The sequence below is a fragment of the Ambystoma mexicanum genome, chromosome 6p (genome assembly GCF_040938575.1).
Source record: "Ambystoma mexicanum isolate Mex_15411 chromosome 6p, UKY_AmexF1_1, whole genome shotgun sequence".
Classification (NCBI taxonomy): domain Eukaryota; kingdom Metazoa; phylum Chordata; class Amphibia; order Caudata; family Ambystomatidae; genus Ambystoma; species Ambystoma mexicanum.
In genome coordinates, this window is record NC_090935.1 from 1,292,731,450 (window position 1) to 1,292,743,515 (window position 12,066).

The following is a 12,066-nucleotide window of genomic DNA, read 5'->3' on the forward strand; positions in this document are numbered from 1 at the left end:
AAGCGCACCAGTGCATGGGAGGGCTGCATTCTGCTCTGCCTCTAACAGGTCCGGCTCATTCTTACATACATAGTGGCTAAATCCATTTACCAACCACGAAACAGTACGTATAAACACGTATGATAACAAATAGGTCAATTTCGGAGAACAGGGGGAATGAAGCCTGCAGTTGCGAAAGGCTTTCAGCACCATATCTGCGAGGCAGCCTCTGGCAGCCTCCGTCCTTGGGATCTGAGCCAACAGTGTCAGCGCTGTATACATTCTCAGCAGGGGCCTGAACTGTCCTCGGGAGCCTGAGGCGCAGTGGCAGATTTAAGGCAAAGGGCCCCGTGGGCAGCACGTGATAAAGGGCCCAAGATGGGTTGGTCATAGAGGCAGATCTTAGGGTGGGCGAAGTTAATTGTGATCACGAGTGCGGAATGGCAAACTTTAGGAACAAAAGCAATTTTTTATAATGTTGGCTTTATTGCGGGAATGTGTTAATTTATTCACGTCTAGCCCATGATGTGTTTGGTCTACTTGGAATAAACTGGGAGGTGAAATGGAAAAACAGCAAATGGCCATCATCTTACGTGATGCCTTTTGTTTAAAGTTCCTTCTGGGCATGGAAGGGTTGTGTATTTGCCCCGCCACCCATTGACACCCAGAGTAGAAATTCTCACAGGGGGAAAGGCCTGGCTATGGGGAGGCAACTGCTGCTCAGGTGGAGATAATGGGCCCTTATAAATGGTGGGAGACCACCAACTGCCTATTCACAAGAGGGCACATCGCAAACCTGTTAGTTATGCATTTCTTTGGCATCACTTGAGACACCCCCCCCCCCCGCATTCATTAAGAGCAGTTAGGGCACTTCTATGCATAGTGAACTTGGCAGCCCCTCCACTTTAATGGATTCATTGCTCAGTCAGTGTTCACACAGAACACGTGGGGCCCCATGAGTGCTGCTGCCTCTGCCTGACTGTGAAAACAAATGGGAAGGAAGGGAATGGGGGGAGGGGCCTGCTCGCCGTTTGTCCCGCTAAATCCGCCCCTGCTGAGGCGTCACGCTTTCCACAGCTCAGCTCTGCTCTGCGCCCATGTTTGGCATGGGTGTTTCAGCTGTTGGCCAGTTTGTAGGCAAGTCTCATTGCATCCAATGTGCCTCAAAGAAACCAAAAGAAAATGCAGTATCAGAGATGGTAACACACCCCAACTGCAGGATACAGTAATATGGCAGAACAAAACCACAGTGTGTGATCCTCCATGTAGTTCTTTACTCTTTGCCATAGTCCATGAAGCTACATGAACGTGTCTAGGGGATGGGTTGGCAAGCGCTACCCCTGGAATCTGATTGGCCACCCCAGGTGCCGCCCCATTATCCTGAAATAGGATCATAAAACGTTAAACATGGGCATATAAGACACTTATGTTAGTAATTAAAGTAGATATGGGTAGTGGAGACAATTAGTAAATGAATGCTATTCAGACGTGTGTCTGAGTGCTTGGACTTTCTGCCACCCTGCCTAAGTCAATGCCCCTCTTGCGCCACCCCAGTCAACAGAGTCTCTACACACCACTGGTGTTTTATAAGCCAGTCAGGCGTGCACAGACTTCCTTTATTCTATTCTTTCGACCCCAAGTATATATTACAAGCATGCTCTAGCTTTTCGCTAATGGACTCTTCTTTCCACGACACTGGTTTAACTTAAAGTCGCTACGCTATGGAAACATGGTGACTCGCATAATTTCTTCTGACAGTGCTCATTGATTTAAATGCTACACGCCTATTAATTGCTACTAATGGCTTCTGATCCAGGTGTAATTGATTAGTAGCCCTGGCTATTTCAGTGATTGGTGTCAGCCGGTGCACGCCCCAATTGTAGCTGTTAAATCGTTAATTCTTCACGGCTGCTTTAAGGGAAATTAATAATCAATTCCACCCTGCCCCCCATAATTTACAGTTTAATAAGGACAGGTCACCCTGCTTAGCTTGGCGAAGGACTGTGTCGTAAAATGGATTATTCAGCATTTCCTGGCTCTCAGTTTACAAAACCCAGAAGCAAGGATCATTGCATTTTAAATCAAATTTAAAATCGATTATGCAGACTGGTGCAAGTACCCTCCTGATTCACAGCGCACGCGCAGAGCGGTCGCATTGATCCCCACCTGTTAAGCACTTCTATAAACACAAAGCATGCTGTAATCATGATCACATTTGACCTTCCGCGGGTCACTTGAACCTTTGGGCGCGTGCAAAGGCCAGCTGAAAGATTTAGCACGCCATTGCTATAGATTGCATTTCAGATCAATTCAGCAGCCGCCTTCGGCAGAGCAGATTTGGGTGCTTGCAAATTATCTGCAAAATGCAGCCGTTCCTCTGACGCTGGTTTGTGGGCCCCTCGTGCTCGCCTCTTCCCATATACCTGCCAATCATGAACAGGCTCTTTGGATAAGACATGTATTATATTCTGCACTGCAGTGTTACAAAATGCGGATCATTACGCCTGGTCGCTATTTTTATTTTACTTATTATTTAAGCCCGCCTCCCACTTGCTGCTTTTTTTTTTTTATAGGTGCTTCATGGGTCACATTCCACTTAATTGGAGACCAACTTTGGAGGAAGTGATTACGGAAAAGCAACTGGATAATTAGTATACTGTCATGACTGAAACTATTGTACTTTGATATAATTGGAAACTACTTGCAATGCTGCCCCCTGCTGAAAACATAATGAGACTGTTTAGGCATTGCCTTAGTCCTTTCAAATTGTAAAATGAAACCCATTGTTATGGCAAAATGGTGCTGTTAGCAATACTTTCTTGAGACATTTAGATGACTGTAATTGAAATGCAAAGACTTAGGGGCTGAGTCATGGAATTGTTTGCGCCGAAAAACGGGGATGTGTGTGCCATTCTGCCCGCAAATCCCCATTTGGTAAACAGGGATTTGCGGGCAGAATGGCGCACAAATACCCGTTTTTCGGCGCAAACAATTCCATGAATCAATGTCTTAATGTGGGGTTCTTTCCTTTTCGAATGGAGGTTCGTTTTACAATGTCAAATGAACTGTCTTTCTGAACTAACTGTTCCGCACACAGATATGTCTGGACATTAATATCAGTGCACACCGTGCATTATTGAGAATCTGATGGTATGGCCAGATTGGAGGCAGGGCCGTCGGGAGGCGGAGCAGGAAGGCACGCTGCCCTGGGCCCTGCAGTCTTCTACGGTGCAGTCTAGGCCAAGACATGGAAAACTTGGCAGTTGTGGAAGAGTCAGCAGCCTCTAGAAGCTGGGGGAAGGGTCTAGAAGCTGGGGGAGGGATGGTAGGGGGATCTGCTGCGTCATAAGGAAGCATACACTCACAAAATATACTTGCCCCCAGTTTTTTAGTTCTATTCGAGTACACACAAATGAGCCAGTCAACAGCAGGGGGAGGATTATTATTTTTTTAAACATTTTTTTTAAATTATGCATTCCGTTTTATAAAAGATAAAACCTTACACAAATGATCATCGACAATAAACATTGTTACATTAATATTTCTAATACAACAATCAAACCCAAGAATTGAATCAGTGCCTCATGTAATTGATAAGGCAGGGTTGGCCAACACATATTCCACACCACTGGCCCTGTATCACACCCAAACGTATTAACGTATGAATACAATATTACAAATGTCTATGCCAAGTACTATATAGAGAGGTTGTGAAGGGTGTTGACCAATTAAATTCCTGTCTGCCTATATGCATGTGTGTATATATGTGTGTACATATGTTTTTTTTTGTATGCACATAATGGGCCTCATCACGAGTTTGCCCTGAGCCCTTAAATGCAGCGATAACGTTATCACGAGTTGGGCGAGTGACATTTTTAACTTCTGCCTTTTACTGGAGGTAAAATTTTCAATTTTTGGCCGTTTTCAGCACTATTACTGCTGGCACAATTTGTGCCAGATAGAGTTGCAGTAGCTCTATTACCATTGGGCGGTAGCCCAACGGTATTAACACTGTGATACCACCCAACTCGTGATGAGGCCCATAGTATGTCGAAGCCACCATTTTGTTAGCTCCTAGGGAGGACTGTGGAACTCTGTGGGATAACAGGAGCAACTAGCTCTGAGATATGACCCACAGGCGGTGAATTAGGAGTGTTTCCAAGATCTCAATAAGTGCTTCCCTGCTTGACACCCAAGTGTCAAGAGGATAAAATATGCCCAGACCTTGAAGGTGCCAAACAGTGTTGTGCGAGGTAAACACCATGGTCTCCTTTGGCTGTAAATAACATTACCCAACCTGACAAAATGACAAAACCTCCAAAAGAACTGGTAGTAGAGTCAGTGTTTCAGAATAGCAGGGGAGTGGGCATTTTACAGAGCTCCTGTCTCATATTGCAGTTCTGTGTGGTGAGACGGTGTCAGCAATAGCACTTGTTGAATCCACGGATACTGGCATACGTCACTGAAGAGAGTCAGAGAGAAATGACTCAGCAGCAAGAAAACAAACTGCAAATGCTCACTTTCACAATGTTAATGGAGTACACTTGCGATGGATTATTTTGTGATCCCCAGAGATGCAGGACTACCTGCTAATATTCTTGCACCAGTGGTGATGGCACCAGTGGTGATGGTGCGTGGTACAAATACCTATAACATTCACATTAACATTAGCATTATATTGGGATCATGAGTGGCAAGCCAAAAACCGTACCTGGTGCGCACTAGGGCACAATTTCTTGACTGTAGTGGTATTGCACTGGTGGTATTTTATTGGTGGTATTTCATTGGTGGCAGGGGCTTAGAATAGATTTACCAGGTCACCTGGAAACTGTAATATGGGGAATCAGCTCTTTATGATTTGCCCCAGTGTAAAGACTGTAGGGGGTATATGTACCTCTGCCCTCTATATGGTAGGGTAAAGGCACAGAATACCCCAACCAGTGCTCTCAATTTGGTAGCAATGTACGAGCAGCTAGTATTAAGCTTTCGGGAGGAGATGCAGGCATGTTATTAAGTACAGACAGCCCCCACGCCCCCACATAGGAATGTCCACGCACTATGTTAAGTGATAACACAGCTTCTTTATATAAAATAGAATTTGGGAATATATATACATTTAAATAATAACTGTTTGTAATTGGAAATACTTATTCAAAGAATGACAAATATATACACTCTATGTGGTACCACACAATATTTAAATTCAGTAATAGATGCACTAACTTCAGACAGTTTGAAATAGGCGTGTGAATTCTTAAGTGAGGTGTATCAGCATACAATAGGGAAAAAAAGGTAGGTTAGTTGAGAACAGTAGCAGAATGCTTTCTTTAGACTAAATATACAATTCTGTGTGAAGATCCCCCAACCTGAGCAACCTGTAATGGAAAAGCTAGAGAGTAACCTATCTTGTCTTTTAGATTCCAGTCCAATAATGTTCAATAACTCTTAGCTTTCTTTAAAATGTTCTACCACCCCAAAATACCTGAAAGGCCACAGGAGAACGGGATCCAAAACAAATCTGGGACCCCCTGGAAGACTCTTGAGGCTAGAAGATACTTTTCTTCATCACAGTACCTTTGGTGCCTTGAAAGGTGAAGTGGCAGATTTTCTCAGTTACACATGATGATTCCCTCTGAGGATGGGCCTCCCCTTGGAACAAGGAGCCACTTGGATGCAGCGTCCATGAGAACAATTCAACCAAATTCTTTCTGAAGTGCAGCATTTTTACTCTTCCCAGTACTATCCTTTGGTCTACGATTTCTCCAACGGTAGCAGTCATGTGAAGATGAAACTTGCTGTGGACTCCTTAAAGGCTTGACAGATGAGAGTAAGAGCCCTGGAACCCTTCAATGACTTCTGGTGGCGACCGGTGCAAAGGTCACTTTTGATGTTGGGTTTCCGAAGTACATGGTTGTCTGAATTTTAGTTATTTGGTGCTGCAGACACAGCACAGACTTCTGGATGGCTGTTGGTGACCTGGTATTGACCTCAGGAGTGGACCTCAGAACCTCCCCAAGTTTGGAACTCTGGACTTCTTTGTTAGGTTCTGGTGGCGGGAATCCCACCGATGGACCTTCCTCTGCACACAGTGACTCTGGACTCTCTCCGGGGGAAAAAGTGGTCAGTGATGATGGCAAGGATGTCCTTTGAAATGTTCTTAGGCAGTTTTGAACTTTTGCAGCTCTGGGTGCCCAGCAGCACTATGCCAGTATATCCCATTTCTGGGTGGTAGACAGAAACGGCTTTCAGTGGTCACAAAACAAACCTCCAGACCCTGGGTGACACCAGTGGACTTCTTTGACTTGAGATGTCCAGGCACTCCTCTTCAGAATTTATGTAAACCCCTTCTCTGGATGGCAGGCACACAGAACTGGCTTGGAGGGCACTTTATATGAAGACTAAGAGTAGCAGATTGCACGATGGTCCATCGTATATCAGGGATAAGTCTCCTTTGCAAGTCCTCCCTGGACGAACACAGCAGCTTTTGAATTACATGAAGACAATGCAGCAGCAGGCTTCTCCTCCAGCTGAGCTTCAACAAACAGCTTATTCTTGCTTCAGCTTTGACTTCAGCTTCTGAACAAATTGGTGAGTGAGAGGTCTGGTGTTATACACATCTGTTCCTCATTCACTCTGGCTGAGCCAGGCTCAGTCAGCCAATCACACAGCATGGCATTCATGCAGGCAGGCATCCAATCAGGTCACAGTCCACCCAGACACCCATAACAAAGAATGTGGATTGGGGTAAGTACCCAGCTTTTCAGAACACTACACTGCATTCATATCAGTGTCAGTCAGGGCGGTCTCATTCATTGTGTCACACAGACACAAACAACCCATAACACAGAATGTCAGTTCACTTCAGACGCCATTTATACAGGTCCCATCCCTCGGGTGTACTCACAACACACAGCCCATTGGAAGGCTCCATTCAGCCTGACAGGAAGCAGCCCCAGAGCCATATATCATATTTCCACCCAACATCCAGTCAGGAGGAAAGGGAAAAGAGACATATATGGTGTTTCCATCCACCAGCCACTCAGGAAGAAGGGGAGAGAGCCAGGGCTTACCGGGACTTTGGCAAACAAGGAAAAAGGCAATAGAAACCAAGAGGCCTCAGGGGCCATCTTGCCTTCTATCAATAATCCATTGATTCATATGGCAGGGCCTGGGTGTCCCAAAAATGGAGGACACTAAGAGCCACTGCCAAGTCTGGTGCCATAAGGGTATCCCATGGGTGTTGTTCACCAAAAGGAAAACATGAAGAGCTGCCCTGCCAGAGGTACAGCTAAGCCTCAGTGGCAGAAAACATAGAGAAAACACACACAGAAAAGTTGTAGGACAAAGACTAGGAGGCCCTGTCCCTCCATATGTCATTTCCAGCATCCCACCCAGTTCACAGTGTTTCGGTGTACCTTGCTTTTTACCGTCAGCCGTAGTAAAAATACCTCCTTAGCTTTGTACCTGTTTATATGTCATCATGATTAACTAGAACACACAATAAATAAGCCAAAGCTGATCTAATTCATTTCAAGTACTCTATAAGCAATTAGGGTTTATGAGTAGAACAAAACAACATGTGCAATGCAATGAGTACATTTTGACATTTTCAGCAATACAGAAATGAAAGCACGCATCACTATTTCATATTTTCCCTTTTTCAGTGATAGACTCCACACTTTAGGCCAAAACAGAGATGTGGGCATACTTCACGGTAACTGCCTCCCCTGCGATAAAACCCTTGATCCCACAATAAATTTCAATTAAACTTCTAGCGCTGCAATCCCAAACACTGCTATCTAATGGCCTTGACAAGTATCATTCGCTTCAGCATAGCCTTGAGCTTTCAGTTTATATATGTGAAATCTGCTTCTTGGACAGTGAAGAAAAACACATTGAAATAGCTATCTACGTGTGTAATTGTAAAACGTTGCACACACTTCTCTTGTACTTTTTGCTCACCTAAAGAATGCTTGAAATACTCGCACCAGCAGACTCAGCGAGGACTAGTCTCCATGTCTGCTCTGTGTCAGCATTGCGGTGTACCCCTCAGTGCACCCTCCTTCCTCTGCAGTGGACATACCCAGAGAAACACTTGCCAGATCCTCAGTCAGCAAAAGCAACATGTCCTCCAAAAGACATTCCCCTCCGAGAGACATTACCCTGTCTCTCTCTCCCTTTCCCTTTTTAAGACCTCTCTCTGTGATCTGCCCCTTGAAGTATGTTTTCCTACAGAAAGTGTAAGAATTGCCTGCCCCTGACTGCGATTCACATGCCAATCAGACACCACCTCCTCTGACCATACTCTAGACACTTCCAGAGAACATGTGTCTTGCCTTTCCCCTTTCCACAGAGATTCAGGGCTGCAAACGAATGCCAAACATTTACATTTCTCTATGCTGGCTTCCTGCAGCTGAACATGAGCAATGGAACTACTTTTAACAACGTGGCTTTTCACATGCCAAATCTTCATTTCTGAAGCAGCTTTACTTTCTGCCTTTTTCAAGCAATGCCGCACAGCCTGTATTTGCGAACTCATGAATTGGGCCAATTTGTCCCAATGATATGCATCAACGTTTTGCATGCACGAGCGATGGATTGAGCTGTAAATATTAGCAAGGGATTAGATATTAGTAGGTTAGGCTATAGTAATTGTTAATCTTATGCTTCATTGCAACTCATTCCATGCTATGCCATGGTGTGGTGGAATATGCTACAGTATGGCTGCCATGCAAATCTATGTTCACATTTGTCTTTTTTGCTTTGCTTTGTTTTGTGTTCATTTGCAGTACTGACTCACCAGATTCACATCACAGTTTCACACCAGAGTCTCACACTTCTTGCTGTCAGAGTCTGAGTTTTTGATAAAATTCTGTCGTGAAATTCAGAGCCTATTTTTACTTGCAAACCCCCCTTTTTGTTTCCATAGTGACGTGCCTATGAGTCTCTGCAGAAACAAACAATCCCAGCCACAGTTTCAGTAATAATTGCGATCCTGTGCCCCTTGTAGGAAAATAAGGAATTCTTATATTTTGACTTAGAAAATTGTACGCAAAAGTATTAACACATTTTCATGTTATCAAATACTGTGTGATTTGTATCCAAAATCTTCAAATAGATAGATTTTTTCAAAGAAATAGTTTTTCTTTTGAATATTTTCTTTTTTGTCTTCTGGTTTTCTCTTTTCATTAATACATATTCTTTTTGTTTGATCACCTTCTTGGTTTTTGTTAGTGATCTTGTGTTTGTTCCCCTTTTTTTGTTCTTTTTTTTTGTTCTTTACAAATAATCATTGTGCAAGTAATGTCTAGTAATTTTTCTAGAAAGAAAATCAAAATATTAAAACCTTGTTGTCCATATTGTTCATAGTGTCTATTCTATGACTGGATGGCTGATCAGTCCAACCCTAGAAAAAAATCAATTGGAATCAATGGTTCTGTTAAAAATAACTTACTCTCAAAGTTAAACCTTCAAATGTTCATGAAACACGGACAAATCAAAAAAAGAACAAGATTGATACCTCATGCCAAGTGCAAGATAACAGTTCTCTTACTTTGGTGGTTGCCAAAGCTTAACGCTGAATTTTCAATCAGGCTTGTGACCATGCCACAGCTTCCCTTGATGTGAAGCAAGTTTCCATCCTCTTTAAGCGGGGCTTCCCTCAGGTGCGCTAGTCGTATATCTTTTCCCCATTCTTCGGTCCAGGGTTTTTTTTCATCCATCCAGGGCACTCCCTTTCATCCGGCGGACTCCAAGCTCCTTGTATATGGCGGCCAGAAGAGCTGGAGGGGCAATAAGTTAGTCTCTATATCAAAAGAGAAAAAGACAGATTGAGAATCATGTACACCAATCCCTTTCCTTTCCCTTTCCTTTGAAATTTACCAGAAAGAAAACTGTAGATTAAGCAATACAACAAATGTCATTTATACAATGATGATTTTTGATTCAAGGATAAGCACAAAAAGACAATATGGCACCTCTTATAATCTCTGACTGTAAATAAGCATGTACAAACATAACAAAATTCAACACAGCATTTTCAGTCAAGAAAAAATAGAAACCAATTAATCACTGACTGTAAAGATTCAACATCCATTAAATAAACCTGCTATTCTAATAATACATCAACCCATGACACTTACCAAACAAAACAAACGTCAGTCTGGAACATTTGACTCATTTCTGCTTTAAAAAAAAATATTTTTAACACACCCTGTGCTCACATTTCCACTTATATACTCACCTGATTCATCCCACCTTTTTACATAAATATTAAAAATGTACTCACAATTACTTACCTGGTTCACCCTTCTTTTACCTCCCTTTCTCCACTTAAATCAATATTTACATTCATACCTACTTACCTGCTATGGTGAATCTCTTTGAGGTAACAGTGCTTGAATACAACTACACCAATGGCTCTCTACTAGCTTCTTCGATGTGTTCAAACCTTCTTACTTCATGCTTCGGGTGAAATGGTTTGATTTGGTTAACATGAACAAATTGTTCCACAGTCAACTCTCCCTCCTTTACAGCAATCCGGTAGACCACAGGTGGAACCTTATCTACAATTTCAAATGGACCGCACCAGGATGCAGGGAATATGGCATTTTATCTTTACTTTTCCTGAAGTCAAACTTATATACTTGGCCACCTACTTCATAGGGCCACATTACGACTTTGGAGGTAGCCATGGCGCTATTAGCGCCATGGCTGCCTCCAAAATCGTGTCCGGCCTGGTCTGGAGGAGTGGGGACTTACCGGGACATTCCGCCCTAGGCGGACCCGGTAAGTCCCCATTCCATATGCCATTTCCCATTCCCATTTGAGCCCCCATAGGGCTCAATGGGATGGGGGAAGGTGCTAATAACGGGCCCACAAATTGCGGGCCTGTTATTAGCTCCAAGGTCCCTTAATGGGTGCTGTAAAGAACGTCTGGTCTGACCAGACGTTCCAGGTGGGACCCGCTAAGGGACCTTGGAATAGGGCGGTAAGGGATTACTGGTATCGGTCTCCTTACCGGTGCCCGGAATCCCTTACCGCCCAACTCATAATGACCCCCATTAGTCTCTCACAGTTGCCTTCCTGTCATAGTATGAATTTGCACTGTCAGTGGATTTTTCCAAATTCTGCTTTGCAAACGCAAATTAATTTTGCAAGTCCTTTCTCAGCTCTTCCACATATTCGTGAATTGTGGCTGCATTTACCAGAACCTGCTCATTGGTCCGGTACAGTAAATGTAGTGGCAAAACCATCTTCCTGCCTTTTAGAATATTGTGCGGACTGAGGTTTGTGTATCTGGATGGTGCTGACCTAATAACCATTAACGGGTCCTGTTATATCTAGAAATGGGATTGTGTTCTCTAAAAGAAATGTACTGGGAACCATTCTAGAAGAAAGAAATAAACATACTTTCATGATTATTGTCTTTGTCATTTTGATGTTTTATTTATAATTGGTGATATGTATGAAATGTGAGTTGTGGATGTGGATGTGAGTTTTGGGACGAGGTCACAAGCCTAGTTCATGTGTGAGAATGATTTGTGTGTTTTTACTATATTACATGTATAATTGATGATATATGGTTTTTATTTATTTTCATTACCTGCATTAAATTACTGTGTTTTTCTTGGATTTACTTCGTGATTTAGTTCATGTATAATTTTGTATCAATTTAAATAAATAAATGTGATATTTCTATATAAATCAGGCCCGTTCCTTTCAGATAATCTAGTAGTCATTTGCACCAGACAGAGTTGCAAATCCCAACTGGATCCTCCTGCCTCAGGTACACACTTATCTGCAATTGACCTGTTGCAACGTTCCACTCCCCCAGAAGAAGAGGGCTGTTATGAAATGTACAGTTTCCTTTTTACACCCAGGATGCACCACATCTTTGTCAACATTGCACTGATGGAATGGCTCCCACAGTCTGATTCTCTCTTTTGAGGTAAAGCATAGAGAAGATATGGTTGACTAACAATGTGGTTCCCGTTTGTGCACTGCTATCAGGGGCTGGAATGCATACCAGCTACTTGGACACTAAACAAGTGACAGTTAACATATACCTGTTTCCCCATGCCAACC